This window comes from Lasioglossum baleicum, chromosome 7 (assembly GCF_051020765.1).
Source record: "Lasioglossum baleicum chromosome 7, iyLasBale1, whole genome shotgun sequence".
Classification (NCBI taxonomy): domain Eukaryota; kingdom Metazoa; phylum Arthropoda; class Insecta; order Hymenoptera; family Halictidae; genus Lasioglossum; species Lasioglossum baleicum.
Window position 1 is genome coordinate 15523253 of NC_134935.1, and position 26842 is coordinate 15550094.

Sequence of the window (26842 nt, forward strand, 5' to 3'; positions counted from 1 at the left end):
CAATTATCTCGTAAAGTAAAGCCGACCGCCAAAAACTTGACAGGGAATTGTTGTTTAGAATTGGGATCTTGAGAACACGTTTTAAAGTCATTGCAATCGGAGAGGGGAAAAGCTGCAAAGAACATTGCAAAGTACTGCACGCGACTGCAAGAAATTTAAGAAGGGACACAGTATGTCAGAGTGACAATACTGCACCGATAATACGGCATCGAATCGTTGCATCCCCCCACTGCAATTCCCGGTGGCAACGAGGGTTGTTGCATGCGCGAATAGTATTATGCGTCGCGTCCGCGATTTGTTAGCGAATTTAATAGGTTCGCTCATAAAATATCACGAGCCCCATGGAGTAACGTGGCTTCGACGTGGCGGGATTGTATACTAAACCAAGGCCGTGTAATTTTCGCTGAAATAAACATGATTGGAACGATTGCGCGCGAAGGGACGCGCCTATTCATTCAGGCGACGCGCACGGCGCGTCAAATCTCGCTTTTGAAAGACTCGTGTAAACGCGATTGCTGTAACCGAAAGCCGCTGTTCATCTAACGGATATAATTAATAAAGCGATTGAAGGGCTGCGCGAGCGCCGAGCGCGGTTCCGGATTCGTTCAGCGCGGAAAATTAATTCGGTGCTTTTTCGTCGGGGCCATTACGAAGCCGTTTTATAATTCAATTTTCCCGCTGTTGCGGAATTTTCGAGAGTAATGCTTTTGGCGTTTATAATTGGACTGCGGATTTTCCGCGTTTGTACAGGAAATGAGTGGAATATAATACAGTGTAGTGGACGCGCTTCAGAAGAACTTGAAAAGATTGTATTAAATATTATTGAAATTGTTTGGAATCTGTTGGAAGTGTTCCGAGAGTGTAATATATAATCCAGTCGAAATTGTAAAGTTTTATTTTTGTTTCATTTCATGTGCTTCGAAATTCTATTATTTTATATGATATTTTTAAATCGAAGTTTATTTAATCTATTCGATACGATGCTTATATTGCTTTTTTTTAATTTAGTATCGGCAAGTTGAATTTAATATGACGTTTCTAAATGTTGTTGTTTCATTTCAAGAGTTGTGAAAATAACTGCAGCATCAATTATTTCTCGGCATTAGAACTGCCATCTTTTTTCGGAAGTAGATCGATCAGTCGCATGAAATATGGATCGAAATTGTAACAAATAACAGGAAACACTTTGAGGAGAGAAAGATTTATGGTTTTTCCTTAAACGAACGGTAAATTTATTGTACAACGTCAAGAAACGTTGGAACAGCTGCGGAGAATCATTGATAATTTCATTGCACCAGATCCGCCATCTCGTTTCGACAGTAGATTTATCGTTTTCCTCACGAACCGTACAAAGCAACCAAAGAGTAATGAATTTTTTGAAAATCGAAAGATTAACAAAATCTCCTATAAACAACTGGTAAAACTGTACAAAATAACGGAGAATATTGAGATTTAAAAAAATAGATATTTCCGTCAGAAAACAAGATTACGTATCAAAATGAACATACAAAAGGTTAAAAATTTTGTACAAGAGCGACCTGCTTCAACAAATAAACCGATTTCGCGAGCCGAATTAATTTCCGCGTCCGCCAATTTCCGGGGAGCGCTCCGCCGGAAGTGGCGCGTTCCCGAGGCCCGTTTCCGCGAAACGAGTGTTATCGAGGGTTGCAGAGTGTTCGATCGACTGATGTGACGTGTCGGCAGGAAGCACGGGACTCCGGGCAGGCCGGTTGCTACTTCTTGAGCAATTTCGCCGGGGTGCCGGCCGAGGCCATCAAGTACAACGCGAACGGAACCGGAAGCCGCGAGTTCCTCGGCCTCGAGTACTATTCGCCGCACGTGTCCGTGATCGACGTCGAGCTCACGGCCGACTACAATGCCCTACTCAGACCAGGGTGAGTTACAGAGGTGATGATCGTTTCCAGGATATGTTTCCACTGGATTTCCGAGACCAGCTTTTGTCCGTGACGCCTCTTTTTTCCATTCGACAGCAACGATCCGATCAGATCTTACGTGAATACAGGAACGTTAGATCGATTTTGTGCATCCCGAAAATTGTATTCGATCACTCTGGATCGTACGATCTCGTTCAATCCATTTGACACGAGATGCTGTTAAATATTATTTTATTTAATCTGTTTAAAATGATGTTTCTAAATTATACTGTTCCATCTAGTCCATATACACGCGTTTAATACGATGTTTGATATTTTTCTTTTAAATATTGTTTTATTTAAAGTATTCTAAAAATTATTTATTTCATCAATTTCAATCCATCTGACACGAGACGCTATTAAATATTAGTTTATTTAATCTGTTTAAAATGATGTTTCTAAATTATACTGTCACAAACTACACTCCGTCTTGTCCATATAGACGCGTTTAATACGATGTTCGACATTTTTCTTTTAAATATTGTTTTATTTAAAGTATTCTAAAAATTATTTATTTCATCAATTTATGTAGTCTCGTTTAATATGATGTCTCTCGATCATACTGCTTTATTTGATCCACTTAATACGATGCTGCTAAAATTATTCATTGCATCAATGTATGAAGATTCATTTAATATGATGCTTTTAAATTATATTTTTTATGTAGTACACATAATTGTGATGTTCTTAAATTATACTGTTCCATCTAGCCAGTACAAGTTCATTTACACCACGCTCCTAAATACTATTTTATTTGTTCAATATTAAAAATGCATCTACAGCTGGAATGTTTAATTAACGGTAAAAATTTTGACGGGATCGCAGATCGTTCGGTCGCTTAACCGAGGTGTACTCGTACAACACGGGCTCGGACTACACGGTGATAACGGCGCTGATTACAAACAAGGGCTCGTACTCGTCTTCCTATCGACTCCGGATTACCGACTGTCCCGAGGGTGTCCCGTCGTCTTGGTCTACAGCCGAGAGCCCGATGAGAATTATTTCGCCCCATCGTGATCGTAAAATAAGCCTGGATCTCTACGGCAGACTCTCATTAAAAGAATTCTCTTGCTCCGGTAAATGCTTCGACTTAATCAATGAAATTTCCCTCGACTTTATTACTTTTTCTTCGTTAAGGGTGAATAAATCGCTCGTGAAAAACGAGTCTTACTCCTCATCCTCCACCTTCTTCTTCGTCTTGTTCTTCTTCTTCTTCTCCTTCTTCTTCTTCTTTTGATTACCTTCTTTACTCCCCAGTGGCGCTGTTGAATCGTGACGGAGAACCGGTAGCCAGCAGGCAAATAAAAGTACGAAAAATGGATCGCTGCTTTTGCGTGCGCCACTGCAAGTGTTCGTGCGAAGGCAACGCCCATGGAAACGGCTGCGAGCCCATGTCGCTGGAAAACTATCATGCTGCTGGTTTCCACGGCACAATACCTTCGATGACTTACGACTTTTTCGCGCATTACAGCCCCGCCAATGTTATCTGCCTGTTTCTCATCGCGTTACTGTTCCTGCTGCTCCTCATGGGTAAAACGCTCTAATTTTCTCGGAATCGACTTTCTTGAAAAATTGTATTTCCCGTTATCACAGATATCAGGGAACAGACGACATTTTGTATGGGGAACTGTGTTTGAATTTTAACAATTCTGCTTTCAGCGATGTAGATTGTGAATTGTGGAAATTTAAAAATAGACCCCGAGGGCAGAATAAGTCGATTTTTCCAAAACTTGTCGGTGTAGTTTGCATCGTTAATTTTATAATATTATAAATTTATTGTTTTTCCCATTTGGAATATTAATTCCCCACTTTTTTATACTAAATCATGGCGCATCGAATTTCAAATTTTATTTAAAATAAATGTACTGTTGGCATACTTTTTAATTAATGTCGGTAATAATTTTCTGGCTTTGTTAAACTGTGGATGTTTCTGAATTTACAGTACAGTTATACTCTTAGGTTTTCTCAAATGGATGGTCGGCCTCTGCGTCCCGACAGTAAGTCGTTGGGGCCTGGACGCCATAGTTGACTCGAAGCAAATGAAAAGCTACTTCGAAAAGGATCTAACATCCAGACCAGTCGTCTTCGATCAATACGGAACTCCTATACACCCAGACACACAACAGAAGACTGTCAGAGTTTGTAGCAGGTAATTAAACCATTCCAAGCGTATGTAAATAATCGTTCACGATGTTTATTTCTTCCTAGCAAATTAGAGTTCCTGTTGAACCTAATATTCTTCTTCATCTATCCATTTGCGGCTTGCCAGTGGCGTTGTAAGAGGAATTGTCAACCCCGGAATCAAGCTGATAGCAGTGTTAACATAGAGTTGAAGGTGAAAAATTACAAATAAATCCCTTAGGTCGTTCGAAGTAACTTTCTCCTTTGCGAAAATGTTCTTCGCGGCTCCGTTAAAGGGGGTAGTCTCGTATTTCCAAGATTGCAGGGGTGCGAGATGCGCCTTCTCATTTCTCGATAACGCAAGAATGGGGGTTTTCAATAGTCAAAAGATAAAAGATAAAAGATTACTTTAGGCCGCAATCGCCCTCAAAAGTCCTATTTTTACGTTTCGGCAATGTAATTTACATTATTCAGAAGCATACAGCTGCTCTTGTAGCTATTTTCATAAAGCTGCGATAGCTACATGCTGCCGGATAATGCAAATTACGCCTCGTAAACGTAAAAATAGAACTTTTGACCACTTTTGACTACTGAAAACCCGCATCTTTACATTATCGAGAATGCTTCCAATCCTGGAAACGAGTCTACCTCCTTAACGAAGTTATTAACGAGAAACGCGGACCAATCAGAGGTCCCACTGAGCCTGGCGTTGGGACTGCCGAGCCGAAATACGGGCGAAATACTCCGTAATAAAGTCGCGGAGATGTTCGCAAAGGAAACAATTACTTGGAATAACCTTGGGCATCATTTCTCTAAGTAAGTACAAAATTATTGGGTGATTTTGCTACACAGCCCCTCCCAACGTCCTCAGAAGAGGACCCCTCGGAAACAGTGTGCGTCAGCACGTACGGGGACAGCGTCAACTCGAACCTTGAAGCAGAAGACACGCGATACGTGATAGACGAGTTGAAGAAGTCCCAGGAGTCCCTGCGGAATCACTGCAGATACAAAGTAGGCCTCGGAATATCTGGCTAGAGGACTCCGTCGAGAATATCGTAACAGGTTGAACCGTTTTCAGCGAGACTCCGACAGCCACCGAAGCTCGTCCGACTGATGAGGATCGATGAAAGAGAATTCTCGAACCCGGACACGTCGAGATCCGCCAATGGTCCCGGAGAAATATGCGATTGAACGTGTGCGAGACTCGACAGGAATTGTACGCAATGCGGTCCTGTCGCGTTGGAACACGGCCGCACCATTTTGTGGACATCAGTATCCTCGAAGAGGACGTCCTACTACACTTCTTATTTTTGGAATTTACAGCAATGTAAATACTCATAAAGAACGCGTTTGCTTCGAATAAAGATACACTGTTACATGGAAATAAACGGTTATTAAATTAAGAGCTACTTAAGTTAATGAGTACAGTGAGTGACCAAATTGTTGAACCACTTGCACATGACGGTCTGTTTACATTAAAATAATTGGTGTTTATACGAGAGTATAGCAACATCAAATGTTTATGTTTTAAGGACATTCTAAAAATAAATATGTTGCATAAACGCATAAACTCCGCAGTCCAGTTATTGTATATTTCTTAGTCTTACCAAGAAAAATTATCTAACAATCTCAGATTTATCAAGAAGCAAATTTTCGAAAGGAACATTTTAAGATCCGAACGATTGAAGTATCGAGTCGTTTAAAATTCATCGCACTTTTTGGCTTCGTTATGCACATTTTTGTGCAACTCGAGCGTGCTATTTGGAGATCGCTTTACACGCTGGAACATCAATTTTCCGGCACGTTTATGGCGGCTGATTTCGCAATCGTCGCATTGGGAGCCACAAGCGCAATAATCAGCGAGCACTTGACGCCGAGGTTATCGAGAAATTTTCACTTTGCTCCGGAGAATTGGTGGATCGTTCTGCCGGAAGCAGCCGGGATGGAATCGCATTCCGATCGGTCCCCTTTTTTCCAGAGACGTCCGCAGAAACGTGCAATTCCTCGATGACAGGTAGCCATGGCGGCTACACGTACGTTTCGCCGCGGCCAACACGGGATCTCCATTCCTGTCCGACTCGTTTATCCTCGTAACCGAGTTTTTACAACGGGTGAGGATAGTGTCGAGCCAGACATCGCATCGGTTGTTGCCCTCTGATGCTGGCTGTATCATTGTTTGACTCTGTTCTCGCCTGAGATCGTGTGCCTTCTAGGAGATGTTCTTTTTTAATGACAATATCGATGTTTGTATGAAAAATTTCTGAATAAAGTCTCTGTCTAATTTTAAACCTGAAGTGGTACCCTGTTTGATCAGACTATCAAGTGTCATATTAGGATCAGAGTGTCCCCCCACTCTAGCTTCCCCTTCTACGACGCTATCCCCCCCCCCCCGCTTCCTTCCGGTCACGTGCCTAATCCGGTAGAGAGGGAGTACATAACTTCTTCCCCGTCACTCGAGTCAATTCCCCTAATCTAGCAACATTGAGGATCTGCCTCATTTGTCGAGTGTGCCTCGACATCAGAGAAAGAGAAATGAAAATAAAACGGGTTTTCATATGTATTTGGTTCTTCCTTTGTTTACTTAATTGTCTTATTTTTTAGTTAAAAACAGATACAAGTTCCACAAATATAAATTACAACAAAATTTGAGTAATATTTAATATAATTGACCATATAAAATAAGTAGCAGTCAAGAAGCTGTCCTTTGAAGTAAATTTCAAATGAAACACTTGAAATAGTAGGGAGTTGTTGGCAAGAAAATTGAAAAATAATTCGGAGTGCGGAGGATTAAATCCAGAAAATTTATAATCTACAATATCACCAATAAAGAAGTTTACAGTGAACTATTTTGAAAAAAGTGCGAATCGATATTTTTTGTGAAAAGGAAGAACTTCCCCTTTGACCAACCCTCGAATAAACCAAACGCACTGCACGGATGCTCGGTTAATATCTCGTTACAAGGCCATTAGTCTGCGACCAGGCTTCCCGGAAATGAAATCGTCAAACTTCATCAGGCTGTGCACGCGTTCGCTCCCGGTGCTTCCTAGGCAAACTGCAGTATTTTTTGAATTTTGCGGGACCGACTGTGCAATGGTCGTTTCCTGGGAATCGAGGACCATTTGAATCACGCACGAAGTGTTAGCAAATCGGTGCAAATATCGTTTGACTGCTCACTTTAGCGTTTGATGCTTTTTCATTCGCGAAATAGCCGTCGTTGACATTCTACTTGATTTTTTTTTGCAGTCTCATCAATCAGTCTTGTCAAAAGTACAATTTGGCTCGACTTTAAACGCGGTTTCCTCGAAACCATGTTTTCAAAACTGACGCCAAAATTTTGCACACTTTCAGTGTACGATACTCTTCAGAAAATAAACCTAGATGCTTCACCAAATTACTGATTTTAACCACTTTTTAAAATAAATGAAGCACAAATCTTTTGAAACAATCACATTGAATTGTTTTAATTTAGGTTCATATTCTTATAATTATTAAATAAATTGAAAAAGAATTTTACAAGTCTGTTAGAAAAGAAATGTTTTACTAGTGATAATGTTAAGTAAAGTATCCTTAAAGTGTTGAGAGGATTAGTCTCTTCGCAATAAATTTATAAAAATTGATAAAAAATAAGCCGTATATTAATGTGGATCCTAAATAAAAATTACATTTCACGAACTAAATGTGTACCTAGCAGAATGAGGGACAGATGATCTCGCAGCAATTTTCCAAACGATCCTTGTTAACCAATTGCTTTTTGCAACGCTGATTGCTTGAAACGCTTGCCGCAGGTCTCACGCACGACTTTATCCGCTCGCGAAGGTGTTCCCCAGTTTCTCGCAATTACACGTCGCGAATCCGAAGACAGTTTCGCTTGCTTAGCGCTGGCGCGGAATTAGAGCGGCAGCCAGGTAATTGCCGTGTTACCAGTTTATTTACAGTTCACGAAAATCCCTCGCGATCACCATAACGGAATTCCGCGAATTCCTTCCGCGAAGTTTCTTCCCGGAGCTCTCTTTCTCCGGCTGTATTTACGAGCTCGTGTGCGAAAGAGGTTCCGTGTGCAAAAGGGAAAAAAGGAAGAGAAGGCCCCTTAAGTTCTGGCAGGTTGCGGCGGGCGTTGCATTGTGCGCCGCGCCGGTTATCTGCATGCACCTGTGTTCGTTCGCGACTCGGAGTCGGTGCACGCCCGAAGAGAAAGCCAGTTTCTTTTCTTCATTGTAATTCGGCAGCCTCCGGCCACTCCAGATTGACCATGGCTGGCCATAGAACGGAACAATGGCGGTCACGTCGACCGCTCAAAGGAGCGAGCGCTGTTCTTTCTCGGGAGGAATATTTTCTGGTTCGAAATGTCAGCGGATAAAGGATCAACGGTTTCCGGGTCGGGCGGCTTGTCCACCAATTACCCAAACGCTTGATACCGGACCTTATTTATTTGCTACCTTTAACCAGCAGATGCTGGCTCGTTATCATTCTCGCGTCCTTGGATCGAGTAATCGCACTTCATGGAAGACTCATGGATTTGCGAATTAAAAAACAGTGCTGGGTATTAAAATTTGATACTTGGTACAATTACTAACCCTTCACGGCATGATTTCTTTAATTGGGATGAAAAAATTGAAAGAAGGTCAGTTTTTGTGTTTCATTTAAGGGAGAAATATTTTAAAAAATTAAAACAACATTTCATCAAATGAGATAAAATGTGTAGAAAATAGTAAGAAAACACATTCTTAGTTTACTATATACCAGATTTGTTAACTGTCAGATATGATGCGCTATGCAACAACATTCGGAGAATTTAATCAAATTTTTCGAAGCAGTTACAACTACTCTTTCCAAAGTTACAGCCGAAGTAGTAACGATGATGTCATCACGGCTTTAAGAATTTTTTTAAAGACAGCTGCTGGCTATTAAATTTTCGAACTTGGTACGATTATCAAGCAACATTCGGAAAACGTACTTAAATTTTTTGAAGCAGTTAGAACTATTCTTTCCAAAGTTACATAGGTAAGATCTACCCGGTGGAAAAACGAAGGCGGCTTTAAAAAATTTTTTTAAGACAACTACTGGTTATTAACAGCGCACCGATTTCGCGAATACCCGGTGATTATAGTGGAGCGAAATGATTAATGCACCGCTTCCGGGGAAGGTTCAAGCATAAGACGCAGCAAGGTCGAGGACTGCACTACCCCCAGGACAATCAGACGCGAGTTAAATATTTATGCTCCAGATAATATCGCTCAGACCGGATCATGTTAAGGGCTGTCTGCGAAGATGGCTAGCAGAACGCGGACGAAGAAAACTAAATAAACTGTGGAGCTTCTCTTGCCGGTGCTGTTGTTGTTGGTGGGAGGAATAGCCTGAAACGACGGATGTTGATATTTTGGAAGCGATAGCACGGTCGGCCGACACGGGCGAAGGATCACAAGGGTTTTCAAAGGATCGCGGCGTCCTTTTGTTCAGCAACACGCTGGCTACTGCGGCACACGTGTTGCGGTTGTCTACAAATGTTTCTCTTTTGGCGATGCTCGCCTTTGTGTATTCTCGACATTTTAAATTATTGGCCTGGATATTCTCCTTTGACGTTTAATTTATCATTTAATGAAATGGATGTAATTGCGTAAACACCCGATATACATGAATAATGAAATCTATTTAACAATTTGTCAAAGTAGTACTATTACGATTCCAGCAATTATAGAATAAATGCATTTTAAATTCTATTAATATGATCTATTTAATTTACAAGAATTCAAAATTGCATCTAATGTGATAGATCTGCGAATATAGTATAACTAAAAGAATTTTTCTTTCCATTTAATTCAATTCGATTAAAAAGAATGTTATTCAGTTGAATATTATTGAATATAATATTTTTTAATATTAATGTTGAATATTATATTCAATAATTCATTTACGATCGATAACTGAAATTATGTTATTCAGTTGGATGGTATCACAATAAATGTGCAATTGTAAAAGCACAATCGCTGGTGAGTGTGCACGCAGAAATACATAAAAATATGTAACAATTTTTCAAAGAACGATTCCATACATAATAGAGTAAAACAATTATAACCGATTTCTATTAAATCTGCTAGTTTCCATATCGAATTAGTATAATTGCACCGTTCGAAATTTAAAATGTCCGCGGAGAGTGATTCCGCAGAACCAATGAAACTAGCGCGCTCTAGCGGCGAGCTCGTGAACCAAACTTTCGAATGTAAACAGACCACCCTGCGGCACAAGAAGAGGCTCCAACGAACAATTAGTGACAATTTCAAGCAACAACCACCTCCCACGTTAAAACCAACGAATAATCCACGTATAGCAAGAAATCAGACAAAGATAATAACATTATACAAGATTCAAGACCTCATACCGTTAATTCGTGAAGGAAAAGCCCGATCCTCTGACTCCTCTCATTCCCATAGAAAGTAAATGGCGCAACAGTTTAACTGGTGCACCAGCATCACTCTGCATTTCGATCTAACCTTGGCTTGATTCTCGTCGCGATCAAAGGGGCCGTGTTTGCATCGTTAGCGACGAAACCATTACGGGATGCACTGAGTCAAGCCTCGATTTGAATTCCAAACGAACCGCTTTCACAAACATGGGACACCAGGTAGAACGCCGTGTTTTTACAGAGACTGACAGGGACCACGGACTGAATCAGGTATGTCAATTTCCCTGACTGGATGGTGTGCAAAAAATATTTTCTAAAAATTACAATTGATCAGGTTACATGAAAAAATGAAAAAGGCATTTTTAAAACTTTTTTATTTGGGCCCTTAATAAAAATTTAAAATATATGTTTTGTAGATCTATAGCAGTTACACACCTGCTGAAAATTTCCTCGAAATCGATTGACATACACACGAGCTACAAGCGGTTAAAAATTGTGAAAATACGACTTTTGATCAGTTTCTGTTTAAAATCCACAGAATCGTACATCTTTCGATGCGTGTCGTTTTTTCCTGCGTCAATCGATTTCGATGAAATTTTCAGCATGTGTGTAACTACTATAGATCTACAAAATATATATTTTAAATTTTCATTAGGGACCCAAATAAAAAGTTTCAAAAATGCTTTTGTTATTTTTGCACGTAACCTGATCAATTGTAATTTTTAGAAAATAATTTTTGCACATCATTCAGTAAACCAATGCTTCTAATTGCTTACAAAACATCAGGTCACATTTGGTATAATTATGAGAAAGTTATTCTGTTTTAAAGAGTGTACATCTATAAATGACATTATTTGAGAAAATGTAGAGGTCGCGAACTTAGTTCAAATTTGAAAATGCTCGCACCATATCCTCTTAATTGATGAGTGCTGTTAAGACATTTTTCTTCCGGGATGAATAAAATTTTTTGCGGTACTCGGTGACTCTATAACTGATGCGTTTTCTAGGTCGCAGTGTCAACGACTATGTCCATGACCAAGAGAAGCCTGTTCGCGGCCGTTTCTCCCGGAAACGCGACGGGATGAGTCGCGGAGATTGTTGCCTCCTGTTGGTCGTCGTTGGCGGCAGAGGTAAGTCACGTTCGAATGATAAATACCATGGCTACACGCGGTTAGCGTGCACAGGGCCGTGCCAACTTGAAATTCCGTGGCGACCAACCGCGTCTGTACGTTCATCCCTCTTCGAATTATCTCACCCCCCGACGGACGGGCCTCGACTGTAATTTACATGGGCGTCTTGATGAATTTTCCGTTCGCACGAACGTGCGCTATGAAAACTTTCTTGTTTTACGAACGTGTATCCAACTTGTACCCTGGCAGTAGACTGTAAACTCGTTTTAGAGCTTTCACGGTTGGTGTAGAGCTTGTAGACAAGTTTCGGAGCCGTCAGGAAAATTATAGAGCGTTCTAGAAGGTAGTTAGAGCCTTTGGACAGGTTGCGAAACTGTTAAAAAATTTGTAGAACATTCTAAAAGATCGTAAAAACTGCAAAAAATTTGTTAAGCCTTCGGAAAGGTTGTACAACTTGTAAAAAATTGGGGCCTCCAAAAGATATCGTATGCCAACAACTATTTGAAAATCGTCGGGGGCCTAGAGGCGCGAAGATGCGCCCCTGCCTGTGCATCGTCGGCTAATGCATCCAGGGTCGTTCCCGGCTGCGTTGATTAAAATTACACGCCTTGTATAATCCCGAGGCGAGATAAGGGTGTAACTCTATTTGGAGGCAACGCGGTCCGATGACTATACTATTGGAAACTACATTTACAGATCCCGTTGGGCGTATTCGCGAAATTAGGCGAGCCGATAAAAGCCGTGGCGTATTCCCCGTGCACATCTGGCGCTCACATCGTTCGGCACAGAATCCGCGGGCACAATGCTGATTACCGGGACAAAGCCGGCCCCCCCGAACACCGTGAATAGTATATCGTTGGTGGTCGGGCCGAGTCGGATCGACTCGGGCCAGGCCCGCTGCATCTTTGTTTTACTTTGCTTTACCGTCTCAGCGACCCCCTCGCCTCCGCCCGGCGATTTTTCAGCCCCTCCTTCTCCTCCCTCAGCGTCTCCTCTCTCTTCTCGTGCGCGATTTTTCTGCGCTCTTTGCCGGTCCACGGCTCATTGTCCCGCCCCACAGCTAATATACAGCCGCTCTCGAGGAACGGGTTCGCTTTCGCGGGGACAAAAGCGCGGCAATTTACTGCCGCGTTTCGAATTTGCCACCCTCTGCTGAATGTAAGGGAGATGCGGAAAAATTGCGTGGGGACATTGTCCTTAGCTGTGACACGTCTATAAATAATTACAGGCTCGGCAGCAATCTGTCTTTCGAGGAACATTGAAGTGAACAAAAAGTACATACTTAGGATTTGCTGCCCTCTGCCAAATGTAGAAGGGAGGGCGAGTGATGAAAAATTGTGCTTATAGTTGTGACACGTCAATAAATAATCGTGGACCTTTTGTGATAGTGTTTGTCTATCGAATGACGTTGGTAACAAGATCGTATTTTCGCATATCAGATATAGAGCGACTTCAAGGACATTTAGGCGGTTCGGATAGGTTGTTAACGACAATGACCTTGGACGATAAAAACATTGTAGACTGTTCTGTATAAAAAAAAAGTATAATTGTGTTAAGGACCACCGTGGCAATCGGTTACATGGCCAGTTGACGCTATTTATTTAAAAGTCAAAGCTTATAGGCGCTGCCGCTCTTTACCGCTGATTGCCACGATGGAATTCGACTCGTCGGCCAACAGCCCGTGGAAACGGCCCCTGTGAAATTGAACCCGGCAACTCTGTAATTCCAGCTCGACAATTTACGTTTCTGCCGGCTTCAAAGTCCACGGATCGAGGGGCGCAGAGGATTCAAGATATTCGATTGACCATTCGTTTAATTGCAAATGAAATGTATCGTAATTCTATTTATCCCATTACGAAGTGCTGTGAAGCATAGTTCAACCGCTCGTGTAAGTCCTGTTTGCAGTTAGGCGTGTATTTAGGGCACTCGTCATTAGCCAACCTCATTATTCCTTTCTTCCGAGAGAAGTCTAAAGACTTTCTATGTGGATAAAAAACAAATATACAAAATATTTAATACAATTCCATTTGCATTAGCAACTTCAATTAGGCAAGTGTTCCATAGTCTTCCCTTAGAAATCCTATCTACTACCATCATAATGTATAATTAACCTTGCCACTCTCGGTAATTATATTAATCATTTCTGTTTTGGGTTACAGTAAACTCACTGTACGTAATGTGAAGCTTTTGAAATCGAATAGGGCCAGTAATACCGGTATTATTAACATTGTTTGCACATAGGGGGTACTGGGGATACTAATTATTGTAATTTAAAGTCTATTTTAGATCATATATACACTAAAAGAAGCAGAAGCAGTCGGATCTAAAAAGTTGATTCAGTCAGAATTTTCATTAGAAATATGTGAAATATGAAAAATCCGAAAAAATGGACCCTGTGATTTGTCCCTGATCATCAGCTACTGCAAATAATAACAAAGTAGAAACTCTCCTTCGAATTGCATTAATTTCGCAGCCATTACGGAACCGTTACCCGCACGCGAGGAGAACAGGATTTCTTCATTTATGATCGCGATAAAGTATCATTCAGAGTAGTCGATAGCGGAAGCCCTGACCTTCGTGCTTTCAACGTATCAAACGAGATACCGATTCCACCGTTCGTTTCCTGTCCGTGGGTCGTTTTCGCTCCACTTTAAAACGAACTCGCGTGTCGACTCGACCGTTATCGACAGACCGGGTCGCCAGATATAGGCGTTTCTAAATGATACAACGCAACGATGCGTCGAGTCTCCTCGTAAAGACGTCGATCGCGCAGGTTCCAGGTTAAACCTCCGCGAAAGAATCGACTCGCGAATGCACGCGTCCTTGTAACGGTTTGCTTTATAGAGTGAAAAACCTGGCGGATCTAATCACAGCTGCCGCTCCGATTTGATTTGATCTGTATCCGGCCGAAGATTGCTATTGGCCTACTCGGGATTCGAGGTTTGCAGTGCCACCGCGATCAGCACCGTGAAAATAGCACCGATGACATGGTTAGCCGATTGGACTGGTTTAGACTAGGCTACAGTGACGTTCAAAAGCCGAGGTTTCCTTTTAAGTGAGCAATTTTACGGAACCTAAATTCTACAAATCAAACGATCAATGCATTATATACAGTTCAAAAATTTCGAATTGATTAAATACTTATTTTAATTCATCAACAACCAGGTGAACAACCTGAAAATCTAAAAAAATTTCAAACTGCCTCATGCTTAGTGTCATTTTAATCAGAAAAACATCAGGAATATGTCGATAAACGTTTCACAAATGAATAATTAAGAACAAAAGAGCTACCTCACGTTTTACGTAAAAAAAGTTGTTTCGAGACATTGCTCTACTTCAACTTAGGGAAGTGTCGACCCTAATTGTCGACCTCCAAAGCAGACAGAGTCGAAACGAATTGAATCCACTCGAAGCCATTGTCCCGGGGGCTCGTGCTCCTCCACAATGAAACAACGGGGTCTCTCGGTGACCTTGAACAAGCGGGTGCCATTGCTATACTGTCGAGACACATTCGGCACAGTCCATTACCAGGTTTCCCGCGAGTGAACACCGACGAGATGCGACGTGTCGCGACGCCTCACGCCGTTCAAAGCGTTCATACCCCGCGGCAGCTGCACACAATCTACATATACGTGTGTATATGTATGGCATAATTCGAGGGAACGCTAACTGGCCCATTGCGCGACACGTCGCGAATGCGAATTCCGAAACGCGCTCGTAGAGACCGGAAAACGGCGGAGCGTGGTTCGAGAGACCGAACACGAAGAGCAGCTCCGTGAGTATCGAAACACTTCGCGCCGGTAATTCCCCCTGAAAGCCGGCTAATATTTGGACCAATTTCGGCTCCGACCGTAAATTATAGGGGACCGTTCCGCTTCAGAGAGTGTTTCCCCAAAACCGGTTCGGGATACGACCTTTTTCAACTTCGGAGGACCTTGACTCGTGGCTAGGTCTGTTCCGGGGCCGGCGTTGCTAATGGTTTTTCATTGATATTGGCGCAGAGTGCGCTGAAGAGGGTGTCCTGACACCGGGAAGAGCTACGATGTTTTTATTTGGCTGAAAGTCGGATTTAATTGGAAACAAGAGGGTTTCACCCCTGGCCATTAATATTGAGTCAGACTTCTATGTACATACTTTTATTGTAGTCAAATAGTAACTGATACATATTAGAGAATATGTGTGTATACAGTAAATATAAATTCTCTTTTTTCCTGGTAAAATATAAACGTCAAAATATTTCGGGGTCGAGAGAACAAATTTTTATGGAACTCCCTTTCTTTCGTAATCGATGTAGACAATTTCTATTTTATAATACATTTTCCATATAGCACAACATAATAAAATTAGACGATCTTTATGCAACCCCCCGCATCAACCCTAATTTAAATATGGCTGCCATAAAATTTTGTCAGAAACGTCCACCACCCTTAATAAACCTTTTAAAATGTAACTTGCCTGATGTAATAATATCACTTCCCAATCAAAAAATGCTGAACCTGTTTTTTGTTGCTCTATGGGTAGAATTACCCATGTAAACATCTTCGAGTTTGCTACCCGGCCCGCCGAGCCTAAAAATTTTACGATCTGAGTCTTTCCAAAAAAGTTCGCCGAAACCTGATCTAATAGAAATGATAGGGGTCCAAGTAAAGGGAATTGAATGGAGCAACTCTGTAGGTGCCAACCGGTGACCATAACAAAACCCAATGGTGGAATCTCGACGGAAGAAGGGAGAAAGACCCGGTCCCACGTGGCTTCTCTCTATTTAACCTCGAGACTTCCATTCGCGAAGGCTAGCGAACGCATTAACGCTCTCTTTCTCTCCTCCTTGTCGCCTGGGTTTCCACCCCTCTTTTTGTTCCCTCTGTTCCCTCTGTTCCTTCAGAGGGGCAGGATCGTTTCTCGAATCGTTTCCACGAGTTCGCGTGCGAAACGAACGATTACACCGTCGCCGCTCTCTCGCGAGAAGAAAAAACGTCTGGATTTATTATTGCTCAACGCGTAATCACCTTCTCACCCTTGAATGGACCTCGCGTGAATGCGTCACATGTTTTTCACGCCACGTGCTACGCCTATTTAATGACGCGTCTCCTGTAATTTGTGGCGTAACGTTTGTGCCATTTTTCGAACGGTGTAACGCGTATCTTAAATATTATTCAGCCCTTTTGGAGAAACGTTGGAAATCGCGAGTTGTCATTTTTTGGTCAGAGGTTGTGTTACTGAAAGTAACGTGAAATGTATGGCCCCCTAATTGAGGATCAAGTTGTGCAAAGCGAGCGCATTAACGTCGAGTTTTCTGCAACTCTGCCGACTCGTTGCTTTAGCTTCTTAATTAATACCTGACGCTTCGCTCAATCCGCTGACTCGAAGTTTAACTCGCCAGGATTAAGAAACGCGGGATTGTTTGGAGGAAATTATGGAGCCGAGTGTTTCTTAAGCTGCCGGATGCTAGCGGCGCATTATGCTACCTGTAGATCCCCGCCACTTTGTAACGATTAGACTGCGAACCTCCATCGGCAGAATTCGAGACACTGTCTTAACGTCAACTACCGACCATTAAAACAATAATAAATTGCTAACATTATGTAATATCATATCTAACACTAAACCTACCGAGCCTTAATAGTAACTAGTACGTGTTCCCTTATAAAAATGACAAGATTGATTTTATTTAGACTTTGTGCGGCCCCTATTGTAATACGTGTTCTACTAAAGATATCTATACAACCATTCCTTATGGAATCATGTTTATTATTTCAATAATTGTAAAATAGAAAATCTGAAACCGGTCATTTTGACCGGTGGTGGTAGGTTTAGTGTTAATATAATATTATTTATGTACTGAAAGAATAAATAGCACACGTTGAAATGATTTACACCTTGAAATTATATGAACGTTGTCTGATACTCTGTATAAATTTTACTGTCATCTCGTCACGTGATGGGCATGCTACCCACTCTTCCTTAAAGGGGGTAATCCGGAGAGAAGAGTGGGAATGGGAGCCTACAACTGTTCGTCACCCCTGATTTGGTTTAGAGTTTAGACTTTACACTAATATAGCTACTACAACACAATTGATTGGAAACTGTACAATTAAATAAAATTGAGTGTGACTCGAGATCCCGTCGATTTTTTAACTTGTCATTTGCGTAAGTTCAAAAATTCATTTTTGTACATGTTCAAAACAAATATTTTCCTGTAATAGTAGACACATTCTTGATAATACTTGCTGTTAATATTAAACAATATTTTGCTTCAATGGATCAGGTTATCCCACAAGTGTTCGTATACACAAAAGTGGACACGAACTTATGGAATGACCTAATATATACAATATCATAAAAAACGTCTTTATACGTCAATGGATCACTAAATAGCTTTTCAGAAATCAATTTAAAAATCGATCCTTTTGAACACTTAGCTCGTTAGCACTTCATGTAACATAAAACCACGCACGCTAGCAGCAGCCGTTGCCAAACTATGCAACTTTCGCAGTAGTTGCATAAAATGTAATACCTAGCGGAGATATCCTAGGTGATGAAGTTAGGCGAAGCACCTGTGTATTACTAGCCCGAAACAAGCCGAGGATGCGACTCGCTCGCCGGCGCGACAACGCGACGCCCGCGTCCCGGCGCGTCGTTGTTTAACGCCGTGAATTCCTCACGAGTCTTAGGAATTCAAGTGTCGCGGCTGAAATTACCAACTAGCGTGAACTTCGTCGTTCAATCATAGACATTGCTCGCTCTCGGAGTTTCCAAGTCAAATTGTGAACGCCGGGGCTTCAAGTTTGCATATTAACATGTCGGGTTACAACGGACAAGCGAGCCTCCCCCATCGCAAAAACCCTGGACAAAATTCATTATGTCTCTGTTAATTATGTCGATGCAGACCTTAAGCATTTTCTGGGCCCTTGACTCTACAGTGAATACAATAATGGAACGATGTACAAAATTAGGGCATTTATATGTATTATCTGCAGACCTTGCTACCACGATAAAGTTTCTACAACTTTTTTGTTCTTGACAAGTTTTAATTATACTTTTACCAACATATTCTAGACACTTTTCTGATTAATATGATACCAAACACGATACAGTTCGAGTTATTATTGCTCGTTTAATCCACGATTCATTAGAACCTCGATTATACAGACGACATTTTTGAATTCTCCTAATCGTGCACACGTCTCACATAAATTGCGATTGTGTAATATTTTTCCCAGTATGAGAAACTACCTTAACAGCGGGTGTTTTACTTTATTAAATGGGAAGTTTGCTGCTTGGTTTAGAACGGGATTTTAAATAATTTCGCAAATTTACGGATAAACTGCATTTTACGGAAACGGCGCGGCCATATTTCCTCGTTTTGCATCCCGTCAGCAACGGCACCGAAATGCGAACGTCATTGTCTATTTAGCGACCAGCGAAATAATACACGAAAGACGCAGGTAGCGTGCACATCAAAACTGCATTCGCAAAAAGTTATGGATCGTAGACCCCCGGAGAGGCGAAGCCCGGGCTGACCTAAATGTAGATCAGCATACTGCGGAGTCGCATTAATGCTTCAGGAAACTGCGAACAAAAGTTTAATCTCCCTACGAGATTCTATTCGTTTCCTTTCCGTATCTCTCTTTTCCTCTGACTTGTACTCCTTGATTTTTTTTTCTCTCGTCTCTCTCTCCCTCCCTTTCTCCTTTATCCCCTTTTGCGTCATACTCGAAAGTTTTCCCGTAAGAAAGTTGAACCAGTTCGCAACTGCGATAACAAGAAACGTCGCGCACCTCCTTCGCGAATTAAGAAACAAAAGCTGTCTTTTTGACGGCGCGGCGCATTATAGCCGGCTGTCGCTACAAATATCCGCCGAAGATTACGCTCGTCGAAAGGAAAACAGTCGGTTACAAGCCGAGGCATCCTCGCAGCGAATTAAGGACGTCGATTCTTTTATTGGTTTCCGAGAGAGATTAGGTGCCAGCAGGGGATGAAGAAGGCAACGGGGATTTTTTCGAATTAGGGCGTACTGGCGAAGATTTTTGCGCGATCTCGAGATCTTGTTGGTAAGCCTCTTGGTTAGATAATCTTTTTACAGTCTCTTTGGCATTTTTTGTTCAGATGAGGTCCTGGATGCACTTACGGTGACTGTCGTAAAATAATAATTGATAGAAAATTTTATTAATGTATTAACTTTCTTAGATTCTTTTAATTTTATCAATGTCTTAAATTCTCAGCTGAATCAGTTAATAACAGAATTAATTTATTCGTAAATCCATAGATCTGCACGTTTTTCGTTTTAAATCTTACAAGTATTTTCATAGCTATTAAAAATTCACAATCGCAAATTTTCAGGACTATCTGTATGGGGCTGGGAAAAATTATTTTATACTTTTTAGTCCGTCTAAAAAACGTGGTATATTAAAACTTTTTTTTATTTAAATAATTTTGTATTATACATTAAGAGTATTTGATACATGTTGCCCTAGAACAATAGAAATTTATTGAGATTCTACGTAATTTTCAACATAATAGATATTAATTGAACGAGGAGATTTATGGATTTATGAATAAATTAATTCTGTTGTTAACTGATTCAGCTGAAATTTAAGACATTGATAACATTAAAAATTATTTTATACTTTCTAGGCTTGTGTGTGAGATTTTTCAATCGATTTTAAACATTGTCATCCAGTTCTGAGCTATGTTTAAAGTTTCAAGTCTTTAGCTCATCGGGAAGTTTGTTTAAAATCAATTGCAAAATTTGTACCAAACAGACAGACAAGAAAGCGATTTAATAAAAACGTGGTAAAATTGCTGAAAATCTAAGCGAATGCTAGAGATTCAGATGAATGCATTCCTGACGCTCTCATAAAGTAATGTAGTTAGATTTTAATGCCCGGTAGATTTAGTGTTAATGAGGGAGAAGCTCGTGGACGTTACAGTATGTATGCGGCTCGGGGAGGTTGTCGGTGTGAGTGTATACGCACACTTGCAACCATGTGGTACGCAGCTGGTCCACCTCCGTCCTATCGGAACCAGCTTCGCCGCATTCCCTGCCGACTACCTGGGAACTTCGCGTTTCGTCACAAGCTGCTCTTCGTCCTCGTGACTCTCGCTGATCGAGATCCACGCGTCTCGTCGAGATCCCTGGCCTGGGGATCGCGAACAAGAGAGACGGTAGCGATAAATACAACCTGCAATTAAATCTCTCCACTGTGCCAATTCGATACAAAATATCCCTCGAAAATAATCATTCAATTATTGGTATGTAATTGGAAAAACCGTCGTACTTGTTAATTAAATTAAAATATCTTTGGCAATGAGCTCTATCTGTAGCTTGGTACAACAGAATTTCTACAATGTGTGCCAATTCCATACAAAATATCCCCCGAAGTAATTTAATTATTGGTGGCTCTGAACCATCGTATTTGTTAATTAAATGAAGATATCTTGGGCAATGAGTTCTATTTTTCTACGTTGCTTGGTGCAAAACAATTTTTACATTGTGCCAACTCCATGCGAAATATCCCTCGGGAGTAGTGGAATTATTGGTGACTCTACACCAGTGCTGGGCACGATAAGGGCCCTTTTAGGGGCCCCTTGCTCCCCCCACCAGCGTCTCTTCCAAACGTGCCTAATTATTAAAACATCTTCTGGCGAATAAATTCCATTTCTTAAAAATTCTTGATAATCACTTGTTTTCACTGCCGTTAAAATAGAACGACGTTTCTCCACGTGATTATCGATGCGTTCGGTATTCTGCGACTAGCAAAGTTGACTGGCTCGTCCCAGGAGCGCCGATAGTTTAATTCCGTTGAAACGTTGTTTGCGGAGGCGGCTCCCCGTTGCTGGAATTGTGACGTTTCATTAATTTAATTGAAGAGACCCGGCGCGCGGTGTGTGTCGCTCGCGATCCTCTTCCACGATACTCGTTCGTCTTCCGCAACCGAAATCTCGATTCTCCGAGGAAGGAAACGGAACGAGGTCCGCGAAATTGAAGCACCCCCGCACGAACCACGATTTATGAAGTGAGCGCGCGAAGAAAATAATATCGAGCATTTCCGCAACGGCTGCGCCCCCATAACATCTCGCTGCCCCCGTGTTTTCTACCGCGGAAATTGTCTCTGGAATTGGTACGGAATTGTCACATACAGTGGCCGCAGAAAATATTTGAACAGTGAATTTTCGAGTTTTGGGAAGTTCTTTTTTATTGTCACTGTAAATTATAATAGTGGAAGTAACAATGATTTTTCGAGACTCGGAGATTTGGTGGTGTAATACGTTCTTCTGCAGCTACTGTACAACATGCATTACTGTTTTTGCAGTTGATTCACTAGCTGTACGCGACGCGAACGTTTTATTGCCACATTTTTGCCTGTGCCGTTCTGCGACTAACGTTTCGCGTTCCAGAGGTTTCGATGTTAAGTCATTGTATTGTTCGGGTTCGACGTGACAAAAAATAATATTTAGTGGCGCACCGAGCTTCGAATCGGTTTTACCGAAGCCAAAAAGTTCTGCTATAAAATCGGTTTCATTCTTTTCTTGGTTTACGTTCGAAAATCTGATATTTCAAAATGTGAAGTGTGTGAAGAGTCAACAAATTTATTTCTCTGAGTTTATATTTTTTTTAAATGGCTAAAAATTTGGTTAAACAGAAATTCTTGTCATTCTAATAAGCCATTGTAAATTACTTGTAATGAGAGAAATATTTTTTAAAAAATACTAACGTAAAGAATTTTCACAGCGAGTAAATACAGGAGAAACATGCACGAAGTGTTGGGGCCCGTGATTGGGCCCCGGTTGCTCCGCCCCTGTCACTCGTCCCTCGATCCCGATCCCGATCCACGCGGCAGTCTTGCCGCGCCAGCGCGATCGAGAGGATCGATGTCGCGCATTGCGCTTGCGCTTCCGAAGTTCCTCGATCATTGTTCTCGTGTGTCGACAGTGAGTGCAGTGAATAAAAAATTATAAGGAATAAAAAGTACGGTCACGCTATCGTGTCTTCTCACACCTCTCTCCAACACTTAACACTATCAACGAACTGTCAAATTCGCTGTACCGTGGAATAGTTAGCAACGCACGGTGCGTGGGTGGCTGTCCGTTGAAACGCGTCTTATCTTCTTCTTTTATTCCTGTTTGTCCACTGTGTCGTTAATTTGCGACCACTTTTTTATGGGATTGTTTGATGATACACGTTGTCTTTGTGTACCCTGAGTAATACAAATGTACCACGAGTGTTTCGTGTGTATTTACTTGGATCTTCTTTGTGAATGATTAAGACTATGGATAGTGTAAATTGTTAGGCGTATTTTATGATGATCAACATTGTGATACAGCAACAATTTTGTTGCAATTTTTTCGTCCCTTTATTAAATCCCCATATAACTGCGAATGATTTCATCTGACTGCTAAAATATCACAGGAGTGTCAAACAATGAAATGTTCTTGAGAGTGCAATGTTTACTATCGATTATTATTGTATATCTAAACCAAATTAGGATATTGAAAAATGAGAAACTGTCTGATAATAAAACTGGGTCTGCTGTGTAGCCTGCTTTATTAGTACAATTAGCAAACCCAGAATGAAACACATACTCTTTTCCTAACAATGGCTGTTAGCATGAATTTTGTTAGCAGATACACCTCTCCTTAATTATAATAATTTGTAACGAACAATGTCGACAGCAAAAATTCATTTCAGAAATTGACGAAGAAAATAAAAATGACGAAATTAAAGTCAAATACGTGAACAAAAATTAAAATAATTCTTATCACAACACTAATAGAAAGCGAATAGTTCTAATTATTCAAATACTTACTCCAATTCAATCAATAGTGACTCCAAACACTTATGCCATCAGTGTCAGCGTCTCCAGCTTCCGTGTCCCGTTCCGAGCAGCACAACTCCTAGCAGACAATTATTTATTAGCGCATCCCGAAGATCTCATCCTCTCCCTTAATTTCTTAAGAAGAATATCCATCTCGTCCGGCCGTTTCTTAAGCTTGTTTAATCTCTCGGTCGTCCTTTAACCGTGCCCGCGATATAATCCAAAATTCATTGTCTCTCCGTGGAGCTTAGCTGGTTTTTGTCGTGAGAGCACACGGCCACTTTTATCTCTGACTGTTCCCTTTTTTTTTTTTGTCTTCTCCTTCTTCTTCGTTCTATAGTCTCGTGCGGCGCGGCGTTCGTTTCTTCTCGTTATCTGCCCGTTTCGGAGTAGAGGAAAAACTGACTTCTTCTAATTCCTCGTGGAACAAGGGTATCAACGAGTTATCAAGATTTATCTGTCCGGTCGAGGCCCTTGCCCGTGACGAATTGCCATCGACCGATTCTTAGAAGGAACCTCTGGCCCTTGATGACTTTAATGAAAGTTAGGTCGGCTGGGTCTGTAATAAGCGTGGGCCTATGGGAGATCAAATTTTGTTGTGCGAGAATAGCCTGTGCTAAATTCGTGTCTTCATTTATGTTGTTTTATTCATGTGGATACACAATGTTCTTCAATATATGCATTAAACTCGACTATGGTGTGTTAGAGGGTTTCATTTTGGCTTATAATTAGACTGCGGATATTTATGCATTTATGAAGAAGTTAGTTGGGAGAAATATAAAACAGTAATAGATTAGAAAAATTCAAGAATATTGTTTTTATCGTAACAAAGTCATTAGGGGATGAAACAAATTTTTATTTTATTCCTGCTACCCGCAATCCATGCAGAATATTTTTGTTTTGCATAAAGATTTGCATCCTACTTATAACAAACGTAATCCAGTTGAAACTACAATTGTGTTGTACACAAAGTGTGGTAAATTCGTTATTTATTTCGTATTGTTTTATTCTGGTCGAAGTTGATCTAATGAAAAATGAAATTTGTTGATAATGAGCATATATAATGTTCTTCAATATATTAATTAAACTAGACTGTGGTAGGTTTCATTATGGTCGATAATTGATTGGTTGAACTATAAATTGGAATTGCGTTCTACGAGGAGAGCTTGTGCTAAATTTTTGGATTCGTAATGTTTTTGATTACATGAATTAGGCTAGGCTACGATTGCTTACATGGTTTCATTGTGGCGTGTAGGAAACAGCCTAAGTGGAAGCTGAAATTATATTGTGCGAGACGTGTGCAAAATACGTGTTCCCTTCTCTATTATTTTATTGCGATTAAAGTTCATGTTAGAGAAGAAAGAAGTTAGTGTGAGCATATGAGGTTCGTCATTATATGAATTAGACTAGGTTATGGTAGGTTAGAGTGTTGAATTATGGTCGCAGGATTTTTGCTGCAGAGTTTCGTTCATTACTGTTCGATTAAATTACTGTTTTGATAACTTCCTACAACGAATAAACGTGCAAAACGAAATGAAATAAATAAAAATCGAATTTACCGTCAAAGCGTACATATAAACAAATGAAAATCAATCTCACGTGTACAACTGAAAAATGGGACAGACTATCTAGTGGGTGGAAAGTAATATTTCAACCAGGGTGTGTTGAATTAGGGCGAAAAGCTATTAGTGACCATCTGTGCTTCGTCAATTTCGGGACTTCTTATCTTGACACATTTATAGTAAATGCTGCTGTAGAGCTGACAGTGCAAAAAACAATTTCAATAATTCATTACCTAATAAAAAATTCTTGGAATAAGAAATTATTCATGGAAACTTACGTGTGCAACTTAAAAGTAGAGGGGATTATTTAGTGATCAGAGTATAATATCTTACCCAGGGTGTTCGGATTAGGGTGGACAGCTATTAGCGGCCATCTGTGTCCCTTAAATTGGGACTTCTTATCTTGATACATCTGCATCAGACGATACCAGCATAACGTACCTAATTCTCATCTTCTCAATACTGAATTAAATATAATTCAAGTTTGAAGGATAAAAATGTACATCCATATTTTTCATAAAAGTCTCAATTTTCCAAAGACCTCAACCATCTCCATTACGTCTCTGTAACGACAACCTCATCTTAAAATAGCTCCACCATTAATTATTCCTCCAGCACCACGAACCCTCATTAAACTTAATTTTTTCCCTCGGAAAAAAGACAATTGTGTACATCTCGATCCCTCGTCATCCATTTTTAATAATCGCGAACGGTGCAGCGATCCGCGTCGATCTCCCGGCGCCGTCGCTCACAGGCAGGCCTGCAAAAACCGGAAGTCAAGCACGCGATGATATATTAACGTCTCCACATCATTTCACAGAATTCTTCTCTCGCCGTTCCGGCGTGTCATCGAGCGATAGCGTTGACCGTGCGCTCGGTTCTCGCCGACCGATAACACTATTTGAACTGTCAGTTATTGTGTCGGGGTGATAGTGTGAGAGCCGGTGCCACAATTAGACGGCCGTGAAAAGTTCGATTCCTCGATATCTATCAGTGGCAGTGCGATGATGCTATGTCATTCGAAAATCCTGTGAATAGCCGCGCTCGCGCGCGCGCGCAAAATCTTTCGAAAACGAGTTTTCTGTGTTTCTATTCACCGAGTGCGGAAAATATGGGAAATAAAGTTTGAAAGAGTTCAATAGGTGCGAGCCGACACACAACGATACAAAACGAAGTTTCGGTAGTCGAAATGTCTGGCCCAGTGCGCGTCCAGTAAAATGTAATACCCGCGAAACATCGAATGGAATTTCGATTCGTCGAGTGTGTAATAGAAAGCGTAAAATACAATACAGTTTCGGGAGTTGCGATTCAAGTGTCCAGGAAAATGTGGAATAAAAATCATCCATCGGATCACCGTTTGGGCGAAATAATATAAAACAGTGATTGGAAATATTCTGGAATCAGGGATACAGCTCGTTCAACGAAGTGGAATAGAGAAGGTATACCATCTTTGGGGGTTAAACAATTTATTAAATTCGTACGACAAAAATAACATAAGACGAACTAAAAACAAAATAAGATACAATCCCTGGCAGGCAAAATTTAAATTTTTAAAAGCAAATGAGAAGGGCATAAAAAGTGTTTGTCCCCCAATTTCATTCAAATTCATCCATCAAAATAAAATAGATTAGAAGCAGTTTCAAATACACTAAATATAAAATAGAAAGGCAGGATTGTAAAATTCCAAGATTCAGATCGTTCCTGAAATTCATCGAACAAAATGAAACACAGTTTTGAAGATCAATGACAATCGAGTTCAACTAAATTCCTCCCACGAAAACTAAAACGATCTAAAAATAAAAGAAAATTTCTGGAGCCCAAGAGGCAGGTTCCGCTTCAGGGCCACCGAGGATCCCGATCGACAGCTCCCCAAAAAAAA

General features: G+C 40.9%; 1 protein-coding gene across 3 annotated transcripts in view; it reads left to right on the top strand.

Moving 5' to 3' along the window:
• Positions 1 to 22429: 22429 nt before the first annotated feature.
• Positions 22430 to 26842, top strand: part of LOC143210821 (uncharacterized) — a 313009-nt gene continuing 308596 nt past the window's right edge. For 2 of the 3 annotated variants that reach the window (XM_076428024.1, XM_076428022.1), the window contains exon 1: positions 22437 to 26402. The gene's annotated coding sequence lies outside the window, so the exon portion shown is untranslated. Of the gene's footprint in view, positions 26403 to 26842 lie in introns of all 3 variants that reach the window. The other variant, XM_076428021.1, reaches the window with a different exon arrangement.